At 44.0% G+C, this 17,063-nt stretch overlaps 1 protein-coding gene across 4 annotated transcripts in view; it reads right to left on the bottom strand.

The window, feature by feature from the left end:
* The window catches only part of CCSER2 (coiled-coil serine rich protein 2), a 213,732-nt gene that overhangs the window by 167,296 nt on the left and 29,373 nt on the right, over positions 1 to 17,063 (bottom strand). Inside the window, exon 1 of one of the 4 annotated variants that reach the window (XM_073596717.1) lies at positions 767 to 1,021. The exons of the other annotated variants lie outside the window; for them this stretch is intronic. The gene's annotated coding sequence lies outside the window, so the exon portion shown is untranslated. Of the gene's footprint in view, positions 1 to 766; positions 1,022 to 17,063 lie in introns of those variants that run through there. 4 annotated transcript variants of the gene reach the window in all.

Below are 17,063 nucleotides of genomic sequence, written 5' to 3'. Positions count from 1 at the left end.
CCCTTTTTACCAACACTAAGCAAAATGAGCAGTTAAACCTTGCAGTGGGGAGGGAAACCAACTGCAAGGGTAAAAGTTTTTCCATTCCCATAGTTCAGTTTTAAAAGGTTTGGGCTTCAGGACTGCCATCCCGGTCCTGGTTTCATGATCTGTTGTGTCAGTGATCTAGCACCAGCATGCAGGACAGAAGTACAGTCTTTTCTGACTTCAGAAATGGCCTGCTGGTTTCTGGGTCGGTAACTAGCTAATTAGTAAAACCAGAATATAAATCGCACTAAAGCCTGCACTTTTTTTTAGAACCAAGTCAGAAATGACAGCCGCATATTTCCAGGTTTACAGGAAACCACCGTTTATGTATTTTTTTATTAAAATTAAAAAATACTGAATTTTATTCTACATTTTACAAATTTACCAAATTCCTACAAATGTGCTTACTTGATATAAACATCCCACAACTAAATACATTATACACAAAAAGAAGAAGAATTCAAGAAGATAGTGAAAAGCAACAACAATCAACAATACTGTGAAGAGAATTGAACAGAATGAATGTTCTTGTCTGGAAGAGTTAACTGTCAAGAGGAGAGGAATTGTAAACTGTAATCTCTTTCATGCAAACGCATAAAATATTTTTATTGTCTGCAGATTTCTAAATGTTAGCCATAAAGATGATCTGCATGAATTTTGTAGCATGACCTACTTTTACCCAAACACACAAAATCAGTCAAGGAGAGATATTAAATATACTGCAACATGTTTCTATTACCTTTCTTTTAATTCGGCTGCTAGAGCAAAGGCCCTCATCCGTTTCCCGGCCTTCACAATCTAATCCTGAGACGTTTATAAAAAATGCATTCCCTCCCAGTAAAGTACAAGATATAGAGCAGACTCATCCTCCTCATGATAAATAGTTAATGCAGAGCACAGGTTGAAGGCGAGTCCTTTGTGAGCTGATGTTTTGCAATGACACATCCTCAGGCCTATGAGGTATCTGCTATAGCTGCAGCACCACACATACACGTCAGACTCATCAAAAGGATACCAAGCCCTGTATGTCCCAGCCCTCTGCAATAGAACTGGAAACACTCAGTGGGATTATATCATTGGCTGCACAGTCACGCCACAATGTACTGGATCAATCATGAAATCAGGACAGGTCATTTGTTTAAACCACCATTACAGATTGACTTTGAATGTAAAATGTCATTCAAGCTAGTCCAGTTATTAACTTCTTCAGCCCCGGAAGGCGCCCCCCCCCCCCTTCATGACCAGGCAATTTTTTATTGCGTTATTTTAACTGACAATTGCGCGGTTGTGCGACACTGTAACCAAATAAAATTGATGTCCTTTTTTCCCCACAAATAGGACTTTGTTTTGGTGGTATTTGATCACCCCTGCGGTTTTTATTTTTTGTGCTTTAAAAAAAAATATTTTTTACTTTCTGCTATAAAACACATCCAATGAAAAAAAAAAATGAAAAAAAAAATCAAATCAATTTAGGCCAATATGTATTCTGCTACATATTTTTGGTGAAAAACAATCCCACTAAAGCATATTTTGATTGGTTTGCACAATAGTTATCACATCTAGAAACTATGGGATTTTTTTTTACCCATTTTTATTTATTTATTCACTAGTAATGGCAGCGATCATCGATTTATAGCGGGACTGCGACATTGTGATGGACAAATCAGGCATCTGATACTTTTGACACTTTGGGGATCAGTGACAAGGTTACAGTGATCAGTGCTAAAAATATGCTGTATTTATATATACTGTTACTGTACCGACACTGGCAGGGAAGGGATTAACATCAGGGGTGATCGATCAAGGGGTTAAATGTGTCCCTAGGGGGGTGCTTGCTAACTGTGTGAGGGTTGTTCTGACTGCGTGAAGACCGAGATCCGTTTTCCTGCTTGGGAGGAACACAAGATCTCTATCTTCTCCCATCAGAACAGCGATCTGCCTTGTGTACATAGAGCAGACCGCAGTTCTGCCTCTCAGGAACGATCGCAGGTGGCCAGCCGACATCAGGTCTGCCAGACCCTCCAACTGGCTCCCCCAATGTCCAATCAGCACACGATTGCGCCCCCCAGCGGGAGCCAATGCCATCGCTGTTGTGTCTTAGCCAATCAGGAGGGAGAGTCCCGGACGGCTGAGGGACTCGTGGACATCGATGGATAGAGATGGGGCTCAGGCAAGTATTAGGGGTTGCTGGGGTGGCTGCTGCACACAGAAGGCTTTTTATATTAATGCATAGAATGTATTAAGATAAAAAAACTTCTGCCTTTACAACTCCTTTAATCACTTCCCGTTATCCTGACTGGGCGTCACATCACGTCCAGCAGGAAAAGCCGATATCGCGTGCCTGCGGGGGGCATTCAGCGTGGCGATCGGTGGTGCTGTGTGTCAATCACAGCTGATCACAGCGTGAACCAGGAAGTGCCAATAAACGGCTTTCCTAGGTTCACGCTGACAGAGAGAGCCGGTCAGCGGCTCTCCCTGTCAGAGGGGGGTCTGCGCTCATATTCAGCACATTGATTATCAGCCCAGCCCCCATCAGATGTGCCACAATGCCAATCAGTGCCCACCACAGTGCCCATCAGTAACAGCTGTCAGTACCTCATCAGTGCCCACCACAGTGCCCATCAGTAACAGCCGTCAGTACCTCATCAGTGCCCACCACAGTGCACATCAGTGCCCATCAGTAACAGCTATCAGTACCTCATCATCACTGCTGCCTGTCAGTGCCCATCAATTCTACATATCAGTGCCACCTCATCAGTGCCCGTCAGTGAAGGAGAGGAGAAAACACTTTTTATAACAGAAACAAAGAAAAACTTTTTTTTTTTTTTTAATTTCAACTAATTTTTAGTTTGTTTAGCAAAAAATAAAAACCACCAAAAGAAAGCTCTATTTGTGGGAAGAAAATAACAATTTAGTTTGGGTACAGTGTAGCATGACCGCACAATTGTCAAAGTGCGACAGTACTGAAAGCTGAAAATTGTCCTGGGCAGGAAGGGGGAAAGTGCCTGGTATTGAACTGGTTAAACTTCACTAAAGTTGGAGCTCAACTTTAAATTGATATTAAACCCACACCATTAACCACTTCAATACAGGCCACTTTTGCACCTTCCTGCCCAGGCCAATTTTCAGCTTTTACCGCTGTCACTTTTTAAATGACAATTGCACGGTCATGCTACACTGTACCCAAACTAAAGAGGGGGAGGTGTAGTGAGGAGAAAGAGAAAATCCTTGTTCAGAACGCAATGCATCTGCGAATCAGATGCGTTCCCATAGGAGATAATAGGCTTGTAGTTCGCACCGCAATGCCCAAAAAACGCACACGTTTTTTGTGCAATGCGCAGTGCGAATGCAACGCACATATGTGAACCAGATGCATTCATATGAATGTATTTTAAAATGTCCTGCGAATTAGATGCGGTGTAAGCCGCATCTAATTCGCATAGGTGTGAACCCGGGCTTATACAAATATAACAACAGATAGTGCAGCGCTAAAGAAGTAAAACACTGAAATCCACCATGATATCAATGTCCATAAGGGTAATCAGTAAATCATCCTCAGGTGCGAGCGAACACCAATTTGTAGAGAAGTGATTTCAGGTAGCCCACCACCAAGAAATAGGTTGGCCTCTCACCTGAAGAAATGGACCCTTTGATTATAGAGGGTCATAAATCGCCTTAATCAAGCAAGGAACAGCATGTGTAGGTATCCGTCAGGGCTCAGGTGTCAAACACTCCTCAGGGACCAAGGGGCTCCGGTGACAGACTCTCCAATATAACCCGGGTATATAAAAGAGGAATGACAAAAAAATAGTGCTCTCTGTATGCAATACTTTATTAAAGACTAAAAAGAATCACTCACATGTTGAACACTGGGTACAGGCATGTAATCAACAGAAGCAATGCGATCTCCGTCTCGTAGTGTGGATGCAAACAAGGCTCCACATAGTGTAAATTCCGGTTGGTTAGGAAATTTATTGTATAAAAAATTCCAGCGAAAAGTTCCAGATAAAAACAAACTTCATAAAAACATAAAAAAATTGTATTTAGCGCAGTAGACAGATAGTTTAAGGTAGCGTCCTACACCCTGCGCTGTCTACTGCGCTAAATACAATTTTTTATGAAGTTTGTTTTTATCTGGAACTTTTCGCTGGAATTTTTTATACAATAAATTTCCTAACCAACCGGAATTTACACTATGTGGAGCCTTGTTTCTTCTATTTTCCCTATCTCAAACTACTTGAGACCCAAGTGAGTGCTGGAGGATGAATCGGGAGACTGTTCATGATTGGAGTTCTTCTCAAGATCATTCAATTGCAGACCAGCTATAACCCTACCGTGTTACACGGTTCAAGCTCGTATGACTCACCGCTGTATGGCCCGTGAGTCCACCGCGTCCGGTAAGGGCATTTTACGTTACTTTTGCACTGGGCTGATCATTGGAGGAGTCCACTAATAACAACATTGTTATTGGATATATGTCCATGCTCCAAGAGGTCTCCGTCTGACTAAATGAACTGTCCTCACCTCAGGGACTTACCACTCATCCCCACCCCTATATGCCTGTGTTTTGTTATAAGGATTTGGGTTTAACTTATGTGACGCACACTTTGATTCACATCGTTTTTCTCACAAAGGACATGATAATAGTGGTTTTCTTTGGAATATTAGATTTCTCACTGGTTCATTGTTCTTTTATTTGTGGTCTAATATAACCTAATCTTTGATATACACTGTTGGTCACTCAGCATATTCCAATGCTGCTGACCGAAACATTTTAGCGCTACACTTTTTGTTTTTATATTCATTGTCACAATTAGTCTAATTGGTGGTGTTGGCTGCTTACCTTTTCCACTACATTTTTCATTCTTTACATTTACTTATATTTGTTTGTTTGGTTGGCGCAGCAGCTTTTTTCTTATATTTTATTCCTCTTTTATATACCCGGGTTATATTGGAGAGTCTGTCACCGGAGCCCCTTGGTCCCTGAGGAGTGTTTGACACCTGAGCCCTGACGGATGCCTACACATGCTGTTCCTTGCTTGATTAAGGCTCGGTTCACACTGGGGCGACTTGTCAGGCGACCTAGTCGCCTGACAAGTCGCCTCCCGTTCTGTGCTATGGAACCGTTCTAATTGGAGCGACGCAAGTCGCTCCGACTTAGAAAAAGGTTCCTGTATTACTTTGGGGGCGACTTGGGGCGACTTGCATAGACTTCTATGCAGAAGTCGTCTCGCAAGTCGCCCCGCAGTCGTTTGCAGGTCGCCTCGCTGAGGCGACCTGCAAGTCGTGCCGCCCATGTGTGAACCGAGCCTACGGCGATTTATGACCCTCTATAATCAAAGGGTCCATTTCTTCAGGTGAGAGGCCAACCTATTTCTTGGTGGTGGGCTACCTGAAATCACTTCTCTACAAATTGGTGTTCGCTCGCACCTGAGGAAGATTTACTGATTACCCTTATGGACATTGATATCATGGTGGATTTCAGTGTTTTACTTCTTTAGCGCTGCACTATCTGTTGTTATAACTGATTGGCAGCTACCTGGGCACTGATTGGCATTTCCCTGGTGGTCTAGGGTGGCATACCTGGTGGTCCAGTGTGGTGGCCATCCCTGGTGGTCCTGGGTGGGCATCCAAGGGGGGGCTGCACTGATAAACAATCAGCACAGACCCCCCCCGTCAGTAGAGCAGCCGATCGGCTCTCCTCTACTCGCGCCTGTCAGATGCAAGTGAGGAAAAGCCGATCAACGGCTCTTCCTGTTTACATCGTTATCAGCCGTGATTGGACACAGCTGATCACGTGGTAAAGAGTCTCCGTCAGAGACTCTTTACCAAGATTGTAGTTGAGGTGTGTTAGGCTGACACGCGGCAACAATGATCGCCATGATGTGGCTTGATATCCTGGTATCCTGTCGTCATACAACACCTGGTCAGGATATCGCAACCACTTTGCCGACGTCATTTTGTTATATGGCGGGTGGCAAGTGGTTAAAAACTATCAATAAATAAATGCTGTATTACATGCTGTTTATACTCACTTGGTCACTATGAGATTAGTTTTCCGTATTCTGCAAAAAACCTGGTTGATTCTGCTGTTCTCCGTTTCCACTTTCTGTCCATGTCCCCATTGCAGTTGGGGATTTTGCAGAATAGGGCTGGCGACTCTGCACATGCTCAGTTTTTAGTGAGTTGCTGAGCATTTCCTCTATCACAACTGAGAAGCCCATGAAACTATAGAGTCACACATGTGGGTATACATAGTGTTAAAAGACAGCCCACTCCCTCTCTCCTACTTTATGCCGACTAACCCGCTAAACACAACAATGGTGGCGGAATATTACATCCTAATTGATGGAGGCTTCACTTTCCTCTTATTCTAAGACACAGGATGGAGAGGTGTTGCACAGCCTGTGACTGGCAGAAATCTGCCCACACCATGTTATTGCCAAAAAATAATTTGATTTTTTCTACATACTTTCTTGTAAAATTATATTCTTTGAGTACATCACGGGACACAGAGCAGGCTATATACATTACTATCTGGTTATGCGCCACCTATAGGTGAATGGACACTGGCCAACCAAAAAATAGACAGGACATCCCCCTCTATATATCCCCTCCCATACAGGAAGTTTTGTAGTAAGCAAAAGAGGGGCGGGACCTCTGTGTCCCATGATGTATTTAAAGAAATGGATTTTACAGGTAAGTATGTAGAAATAATCTGAATTTCTTTATCGTACATCACGGGACACAGAGCAGCCTATGTACATTACTATCTGGGACGTCCCAGAGCAATCCTTTGAGGGAAGGCAGACAAACCACAAGAAAAAAAAACACCATCAGTCTATACAGCAGCTGGTAACACACTGAGACCAAAAGCCGAATCCTCTGCTGCTCTAACATCCACTTGATAACATTTTGTGAACATATGCACTGAAGATCAAGTAGCGGCCTTAGAAATCTGATCCACCGAAGCCTGATGGCGAAATGCACAGGAGGTTAATACACCCCTGGTGGAATGAGTCCTTACCCTGAAGGGAGGGAGCTTTACTCTTCAGGCCGTAGGCCTGAATGATCTATTGGTGAATCCAAAGGGAAATGGATGCAGCTTGACCTTTTTTGGGTCCCTTTTGCAAAACAAAAAAAAGCATCAGAACTCCAGATACCTGCCGACCTTTTCAGACAGACCTTGACTGCCCACACCACATCCAAGGAGGGCAGTCATTTTTCTTCCGCCGACCGAGAATGAGAGGAAAAAAAGAGGGTAGAACAATGTCCCGATTTAAAAAGTGTTACTAAACCCAGTAATATGAAAATAGTTCATCTGCCCCCCCACAGTGCCCACAGCTTTAAAATATTCTTTTTACATTAAATTACTGCCACTATATACCTTTTTGGCTGATCTGTATACCACTACAGCCTGTATACATGCCCACATGTGTGATGCCAATATCATGTGACCTGGCTATCTCTGAGAACAAGTAAATGTTCTCTCCAGCATAAAAGACACAAACTGAGCATGTGCAAGTTGGTTATTGCCTGTGTGTTAGCTGGCTTTCCCCAGATAGACCGTGCAGGAGGTGGAGGATCTGTGCATACAGGATCAAAGAGCCTTTTTACACAATGCAGAGTATTAACCCCTTAAGTTCCACAGTGAGTACAACAAGCATGCTATGCTGCAAATACAGACAAATTTTACTGTTGTGGGTTTAGTAACACTTTAAATGAAAACCAGAAACGACCTTGGGCAAAAAGGACAAAGAGAACGCAGCACCACCTTATCGTGGTGAAGGATTAAATATGGCTCTCAACAAGAAAGAGCCACCAATTCCGACACGCTTCTAGCCAAAGTGTCAATGGAAGTCGGGATCCGCCAGGTGCCTGGACCGACACCCAGCTCAACCTCTCAGCGAGCTGCTGAGAGCCTGAACCAGCCACCCCATCCCCCTCCACAGCCCAATGCTCCAATGAGTGAGGAGGGGGCAGACACGGTGCCTGGGACCGTAAAAACTCAGAGAGCTTAACAACCGTGCCTATCACCTTCAAGACACTGGTGAAAAAACCGAGGTACTTCCTGTATGGGAGGGGTTATATAGAGGGGGAATTCCTGTATATTTTTTGGTCTGCCAGTGTTCATTCACCTATAGGTGGCACGTATCCCAGATAGTAATGTATAAAAGCCTTCTCTGTGTCCCCTGATGTACAATAAAAGACAATAAAGATTTATTTCAAATAAACACTATATTGTCAAAAGTATTGTGACATCTGCCTTTACACGCACATGAACTTTAATGGCATCCTGGTCTTAGTCCATAGGGTTCAATATTGAGTTGGCCCACCTTTTGCAGCTATAACAGCTTCAACTCTTCTGGGAAGGCTGTCCACAAGGTTTAGGAGTGTGTCTATGGGAATGTTTGGCCATTTTTCCAGAAGAACATTTGTAAGGTCAGGCACTGATGTTGGCAAGAAGGCCTGGCTCACAGTCTTTGCTCTAGTTCATCCCAAAGATGTTCTATCGGACTGAGGTCAGGACTCTGTGCAGGCCATTTAAGTTCATCCACCCCAAACTCACTCATCCAAACTGTTCCCACAAAGTTGGGAGCATGAAATTGTCCAAAATGTCTTGTATGCTGATGCCTTAAGAGTTCTCATCACTGGAACTAAGGGGCCAAGCCCAACCCCTGAAAAACAACCCCACACCATAATTATACTTTTGCAAACTGGAACTGACTAGTATTCCAATGTTAGTCTTCTCCCTCAGTTTTTCTCCATCACTTGACTAATGAGACCCCAAAGCTGTAGAGGGGCAGGGAATGGTCAAACAAATATGATATGCAGGCAACTGACATCCTCCTTATCAACTGATGTCATTAGTCGTTAGGAGGTTGGTAACCTAGAAGGATGTAATGGTGTACAATGAAAACCTATGGCTTTGTGTAGCTAAAAGGCGGGTTTCATCCACCCACCGCCTTGTATACAATTTTGGGGCACATTTTTAGGCATTTTGCCAAGGCACCTCTAAAAAAACAAAAAAAAAACAAAAACACAAAAAAAAAAACAAAAACACGACCCTTAAGGTACCCTAGTAATACATTCTTTGAATGTAACAATGTACCTATGTGTAATTAGTTGAGGAATGTAGTTCTTATGAGTGAACATACTGCTAGGAATGGTAATAAACTTGTTGTATAGCACTAGAAACTGCTACAGCAAGAACTTTAGAAGGGACTTCCAGGTGTTTATCCACAGGGTATTTGAACACTGGGATATTCCCAACAGAGACAGTCAAGGTTTCAATGACCAAAAAGTTTCGGAGGTGTGAAGATATTTTCAGGCCAAGATCAGTCACCATACAAGAAAGGCTGTAAACATGAGTGTACAGAAAAGGTTTTAGCAGGCCGACGCATTTTCAAAAAGCCCGGGCTGGTGAACCTTGGCAAGGCCAACACAGGCTGCTCTCAAGTCAAGGCATGTGCACACTGCGTTAATAAGGACTGAAATAACTTCCCTAAACTTTGTAGATAATTACTGTATTATGACCCCTCTGATGTACACAGTCCATAGAACCAGAAAAAGCACCACTTATCCAAATGAGACACAGTAGTTGCTGCTAGAAGAAGATCAGAGACAGACTAAGGGAGAGGTAGAGAAGGCCCGGTGATGCCCCCCCCCTTTAGTTGAAATTCTGCAGTCTGCTTCTGAGTTTTTGGCTGGATGTGAGCCAACATGACCCCAGAGCCACTCCTTCTGCACCAATGATTCACCATGCTATAAGTGTGAGTGATCTCACCTAGGAGCTCTCACGATAACACTACAGAGACCTTCGCTGAAGGCAGAAGAGAGGCCAGAAGAAAACATCCCAGAGTATCATGGTGCAGGAGAAGGAAGAGGCTGAGCCGGGTCCGTACGTGGACCAAAATGGTCTGCATATGTGCAGTAGACTGACCGTAAAGGAGGTTATGTAGGCTTAGTGAGGGCACCTTGGTGGAAGCCAGGTAAGCAAAAAAAACAGTCAAAAGATTCAAAAACTATAAAACATTACTCTCCCTTCGCCGGAATCTGACCAACGTGTCACATCAATGTGTCACAGCCAGTGCACTGCCGATAAACCCCTAGGAAAGCCAAGCAGCACCCTGGGCTCCCATTTAAAAAGGGCAAAAGTTCTTACTTCTGCAGCCATCTTCCCTCCTGCAGATTGACAGTGTTAAGCCCTATTCAGTATTTTTTACCCATATGGCTGGCATACCCCCTGAGGAATCTTCAGGGACTAGGTTTAAACCAGACAGGTCGGCCCTGAATCTTCTTCCTGGACTGATCTGAGTATGGTCTCCCAGGGCAACTAAAAAGAAACCAATGAGAAAGCTACTAAAGAAGCCCTAGTGGGTCTGAAGCAAGTGAAGAATCTTGCTAGAAGGAAAAAAAATGTCTTGACAAAAAGGCAAAAGGGTTTTGCTTCTCCTAACCACTTGCCTACTGGGCACTTAAACCCCCTTCCTGCACAAGCCAATCTTCAGTTTTAAGCGCTGCTGCATTTTAAATGACAATTGCGCGATCATGCTACACTGTACCCATATACAATTTTTTCTTACACAAATAGAGTTTTCTTTTGGTGGTATATAATCACTACTGGAGTTTTTATTTTTTGCTAAGCAAAAAAAAAAAAAAAAAAAGACCAAAAAATTCTGAAAAAAAAAAAAAAAGTTTTCATATTTTGTTAAAAACTTTTGCAAACAGGTAATTTTTCTCCTTCATTGATATGCGCTGATGAGGCTGCACTGATGGGCACTGGTAGGTGGCACTGATAGGCACAGATGAGGCCGCGGCTCTCTGTTCGGGACCGATGTCCCTCTGAAAGACGGTGAGTGGGATTTTTTTTTTTCTTCTTGCGCTATCAGCGTGAAGGAAAAAAAAAAAAAAAAAAAAAAAAAAAAAAAAAAAGGATTACCGGCTCTGTTTACATCATGTAAACATGCTCGTTATACTCCCTGTGGAACCTAAGAGGTTAATCATCCACACAAAGGCTCCACATAAACGTTTGATCCTGTCTTCTCTGATTCTCCCCTTCTTCCACAATCCCCAATCCATCTCCCGACAGTACAGACCCTTGGGGGCACTCTGCACATGCTCAGTTTGGTATGTATTGATAGTTTTTTTTTTTTTTTTTTTGGGAGGGTGCATGTGATCAGCACAGGGCCAATCAGCACAGTCCAGGCAGAGGGTCAGGGGTCAAGCAGCCTCATGGGTCAGTGGAGAATGAAAACTCCTCCTACAAGTTTTAACCAGACACTGATACAGTAGAAGTCATAAGACTGCTCTAACTGCTGATGAGAAAAGGTATTTAGCCATTTATATTTACTAAAATAATTGCATTTCCATGTTCTGTGGGAGATCAGGTATAGTGAATGCAGGGTCCTGGGTTTAGTAACACTCTGACCACTTAAGCCCCGGACCATTTGGCTGGCCAAAGTCCAGAGCACTTTTTGCAATTAGGCACTGCGCCGCTTTAACTGACAATTGTACGGTCGTGTGACGTGGCTCCTAAACAAAATTGACGTACTTTTTTCCCCACAAATACAGCTTTCTTTGGTGTTATTTGATCATCTCTGCGTTTTTTTTTTTTTTGCACTATAAACAAAAAAAAATTTTCGCTATAATAAATACCCCCAAAAGTATTTATTAAAAAAAAAAAAAAAAAAAAAAAACAACACTTTTTTTTCTTCAGTTTAGGCCGATACGTATCTCTCTAAATATTTTTGGTAAAATAAAATAAAAAAAAAAAAAAAAAATCGCAATAATCGTTTATTAATTGGTTTGCGCAAAAGTTATAGCGTCTACAAAATAGGGGATAGTTTTATGGCATTTTTATTTTTGTTTTATTTTTTTTTTTACTAGTAATGGTGGTGATCTGCGATTTTTAATCGGAACTTCGACATTATGGCGGACACATCGGACATTTTTGACACATTTTTGGGACCATTGTCATTTATACAGTAATCAGTGCTATACATATGCATTGATTCCTGTGTAAATGACACTGGCAGTAAAGGTGTTAACCACTAGGGGGCAGTGTAGGGGTTAAGTGTGTCCTAGGGAGTGATTGTAACTGTGGGGGGGCGTGGCTACGTGTGACACGACACTGATCACCGCTCCCGATTACAGGAAGCTGTGATCAGTGTCCTGTCACTAGGCAGAACTAGGCAGGACCCGCGATCACACTCAGAGGTCGCGGCGGGTGCGCGAGCGTGCCAGCAAAATGCTTCTTAGGAGGGCAACGTACAGGTACATTAATCTGCCTGTACGTGCCCTTCTGCCAACCTATATCGGCGTGAGACTTCAGCAAGAGGTTAAAGTGGTCGTTAAGCCACTCTAACCTGTATACACCATCAGCACTGCCTCCTATTGTAGTATCCCCGTGTGTGATTTATAAAAATAAAATGCTGCAAATACCTAATTTCACTGCTGAGATTGCGATCACGTGACTAGCCAGCCTTCTCCTTTTCTCCTGTGAGAGAGGCAGTGGGCGGGGCTGAGATTCCTCTGCTGATGTCAGTCTGGAGGAAAGGAAAAGACCTGGCTGGTCATGTGATTGCAATGTTGGCTCTTAAATGAGGTATTTACAGCATTTATATTGATAAATCATTCACAGAGGGGGACACGGCAATAGGAGGCAGTGCTGATAGTGTATACAGGTTAGTGTTATGAGAGCAGCAGGAGGGGGAGAGGTGGCTCACACATATACAGAGGGGGAGGAGGACACAGGAGCAGAGAGGAGAGCAGATAGCAGGCTGCTGATGACAGAGGCACGTAAAGTGACCATGTGGTCAGTTTACAGAGGGGTGGGAAGAAACTGGCAGGATCGGCCAGGTTTTTTAGGTGTTACAGGGGGCCAAATGACACAGGACAAGCACTGTGTCATATTACATGCTTTAAAGGAGCAGGATCTTTTTTTTTTTTTTTGGGTTAACAAACGCTTTAAGAGCGGAAATGTCTGTTCTTTTAAGGACACTAGCAAAAAACGGAGGCATGCTGGGAGCAGGAAGGGTCATACTGGGCTGTCCTTACATCTTTTCTTGCCAGCGTGCTAATTCTTCTTGCAGTATAACCCAGTGTTTTGGAATACTATCCTGTGTCCCATAATGTATGGGCAAAAAAGGTATCTCATCCTTGGCTACTTTTCCTAAGACTTAAAGTGAAAGTCCAGACTAAAACTAAAATCTCTGCATCGATAGCCATCAACATTCTAAGACTAACCTATCTAGCCCTGAAAAGAAAAAAATGAATATACATACCTTTTCTGTAGGCGATCCGACCTGATCCCCAGCGGCGGAAGCTCTGCAGAGGACACAGCCGACAACAGCTGTGAAATGAATGGGAAGCGACGTCACCCATAGTGTCACTATGGGGCTTCCGTTGACAGACTGCGTCGCCTACACAACGAAGCCACGGCTAACAGCTCAGCGTGGGATCAGAGCTTCCACCGCTGAAGATCAGGTCGGATCACCTGCAGAAAAAGGTATGTATACTGATTTTTTCTTTTCAGGGCTTGATAGGTTGGTCTTAGAATGTTGGTGTCTAGATGCAGGGTTTTTAGTTTTAGCATGGACTTCCACTTTAATTTTACATCAAAACCTAAAAAATCCTTAAAGTGCAATGCGCATGACTTGGAGCACAAGAGACTTTGTACTCTACACTCCAACCTTCTGGAAGATGCTGAGAATGATGTTGGGCATCAGGATGATATTAGATGCTCAGTGACAGTCCAATGGTCAAAAACCAGAAAAAAGACCAGAAGGTTAAGGCGGAGGTGGACAGAGTAACAAATAAAGACATTGAGCCGTCAGCGTTGGCAGTAAGCAAACAGCCCAGTCTACCCTAATGTATGTATAACATATGCTGTGTATTTGCATTGTATACATTATGGCAAAAGCTGTGAAGCTTTGAGCAAAGGTACATTACTGGAAAAAGCAACAACATATACCTAACCTTCCATTGTTCCGTTTAGCTCCAGGAACTGAAGAAAATAGCATGTAATCCTCGTATAGGGGGCCATGTGATTCACTTCATGTGGCAGCGCTGCCACTTGGGGACTACACAGAACTGTGTAAGCTGCAACTCCAGAACTTGCTTGCTGTAATGGATTAGAAAGTGTGGGCTGGAGTTTGGCACCAATGTTAGTGTATTTGAATCTAGTAATAGTCACATCACAAAGTCCTTTAAACACCTGCAGTCTAGAAAGATGAAAAGGACCAAGTAAGTTCCCAGCATACCACAATGATCACCAATGTAGGGAGTTTGAAATGCCAAACTCTACCATGGTCCAGTAGGAAAACTCTGCAGGAATGCTAGGTGGGGAGCTTTCTGGCAGGAAAGAGCAGCACTCTGAGGCTCTGAGACCAGAGTCTGTAACAGGGAAAACCATGGCCTCTTGGGCCAAAAAGGGGCTATTAGGATAAGATCTGTTTCTTCTAGAAGAAACTTCCGGAGTACTTCTTTAATTAGTTTGATCGGCGGGAAGGCATAACAGAGGCCGAATGGCCACGGATTCACCAGAGCATCGGTCCCCAATGATTGATCCGCTTCGTTCAGAGAAAAGAACTTCTCTATCTTGCGATTGTTCTGATCTGCGAACAGGTCCACTTCGGGACATCCGTCGGTGAGACCCGCAAAAGATTTCGGGATGAAGGGACCAATTGTGACTCAACTAGGGCTGGGAAAAAAATCGATTTAAATCTTGAATCGAGTTGAGAGGTCAAATCGATTCAAAATTTAAGCAAAAATCGATTTTTTTTAGATTTTTTTTTTTTCACCGCGCCGGTCCCGAGGCGCTGCGGGCATGAGTTTTTAGGCGAGGCCGCGGCTTCGGCCTAGTCCGCGGCTACGGCCGGATGCCGCGGACTAGGCCGAAGCCGCGGCCTCGCCTAAAAACTCATGCCCGCAGCTCCTCCGGACCGACGCTGACACTGCACCGGGCCTGAAGAGCTGCGGGCAAGGAGATTCTCTGATTCGATGAAGCTCATGCTTCCCTTGAGGACCATTCTCCCTGTGCCATTGTGTTGCTGAGATGGGCTCCCCATCCCCAGAAACTCACTTCTTTTGTGATCCTCTGGGATATAGGAATGGACCATGGTAGACCTCTTGTTGGGTGCAGAAGCGTCCTCCATCACAAGCTTCTTTTTACTCTGGAGGTAACAAGACCCTTGATTCCAGGGAACTTGCGTCTCCGTCCCAGTTCCTTAGTAGAAACAGCTGTCATGGGCGTTGATGAAATCTTGCCCATGGCAATGCGGGAAAGCAAGAGGTCATCAGACCCACTGCTCTTGAAACCTCTCTCAGCAAGACCGACTTGTCTGTAAGGCTGACATTGTTTGCATCATTCTTGAGACCTTCTCATGCGGGAGAAAAACTTTTTGGTCTACTGCGCAAAATTCGTACCCCAGATGTCACTTTCTGGGCCAGAATTAAGGAATTAATTTTGAGGAAGACTTCTCTTTGTTTATTAACCAGCCTAAAGATTGAAGGAAGTCCTGCACAGTCTGGAGATCCGTTAATAACTTTTGGTATGACTCCGCCACCACTAGGAGGTCGTCCAGGTAAGGGATAATCATTATCGCTTTTAACCTTAGCGGAGCCAGCGCCTCTCCCAACACCTTTGTAATAATGCGTGGGGCTGAGCACAGACTGAAGGGGAGGGCTTAAAATTAAAAGTGCCGAATCTCTGTTCCCATCTTGGCCGCTAGTCTCAAGAATCTTTGGAAGACTGGATGTGCAGATAGGCATCCCTCAAATCCAAAGTGGCCATGAAGCAGTTTGTGTAAAGCAGGTTTTTGAAGGAGAACATCGTCTCCATACGAAAGTGCTTGTACCCGATCGAACGGTTTAGAGAGCTGGGGTTCAGGATAAGCCGATATTTTCCTGACGGCTTTCTGATGACAAATTTATGGGTATTATATCCCTTGCCCTGATCTGCCCGGGGAACCAGGATCAGGACCTTTTGATCTATCAAATCTCCAATTTGGAGACCCAGGGCCCTCGCTTTTACCCGATCTTGGGGAGGGAAGGTGACCAATAATCGTTCTGGTGGCTGGCAAGAAAATTCCAGCCTGTACCCATTGGTCACTAGGTCTAGGATGAATGGACTTGAGGGGACTGCTGCCCACTGTGGGAAAAAAACCCTCAATCTTCCTCCCACTGGGAGACGAGAGTCACTGTGGCTGAAAGAACAAGACGCCCCCTCTACCTCTGCCCTTGTGCCCTGACCAATGTTTTGTGGGCCTATTGTCCCTTTCTCTAGGACCTTGTTGCCTACTTTGGCCACGAAAAATTTTTCTGGCTGTCGGCTTTTTCTTATTCTCTGGAAAGGCCTTTTTTCTATCGGCCGTGCGTTCCAGCGCCTCTTGCAGACCTGGTCCAAAAAGATAATCGCCTGTTAAGGGAAGACCACATAGGCGCAACTTTGAGGCAGCGTCGCCTGACCAGGTTTTACGCCATAGGCTTCTTCTGGCCGAATTCACTAAAGCCGAGGTCCTAGCTGTCATTCTTACCGACTCTGCGGAAGAATCAGCCAAAAACCCCACTGCACGAAAGAGAGGGAAAGATTTCAGAATCTGCTCTCTAGAGGTACCTGCCAAAAAATGTGTTTGTATTTGTGTCAACCATACTTCTAAATTTCTGGCTACACAAGTGGAGGCCAGAGCTGGTTTAAGATTCCCAATGGCTGAGTCCCAGGCTCACTAAGCATGCCCATATCATCAAGTGCTAGGTCCGAGTTTTTTAAAACTTTTGAAAGAGGTGCGCCTAACTTAGGATTTTTGTTCCATGGCTACGCTGTGTCCTCTTCAAATGGAAACCTTTTTAGGTTATCGGAAAAGAAAGGTTTTCTCTCTGGATTTTCCCACTCCAGCTTGATAGTATCAAGAAGGGAACTATGCACGGAAAAACTCTAGTCTTTTTCTTATGCAAACCTTTGTACATAAGGTCATGTTTAGACAATTGTACCTCCTTCTCTTCTATATCAAGTGTCATATAGATAGCTTTTAATA

Source organism: Aquarana catesbeiana, linkage group LG08, assembly GCF_042186555.1.
Source record: "Aquarana catesbeiana isolate 2022-GZ linkage group LG08, ASM4218655v1, whole genome shotgun sequence".
Taxonomy (NCBI): Eukaryota; Metazoa; Chordata; class Amphibia; order Anura; family Ranidae; genus Aquarana; species Aquarana catesbeiana.
Note: the sequence above shows the minus strand (reverse complement) of the source record. Positions and strands in the feature narration are given on the sequence as shown.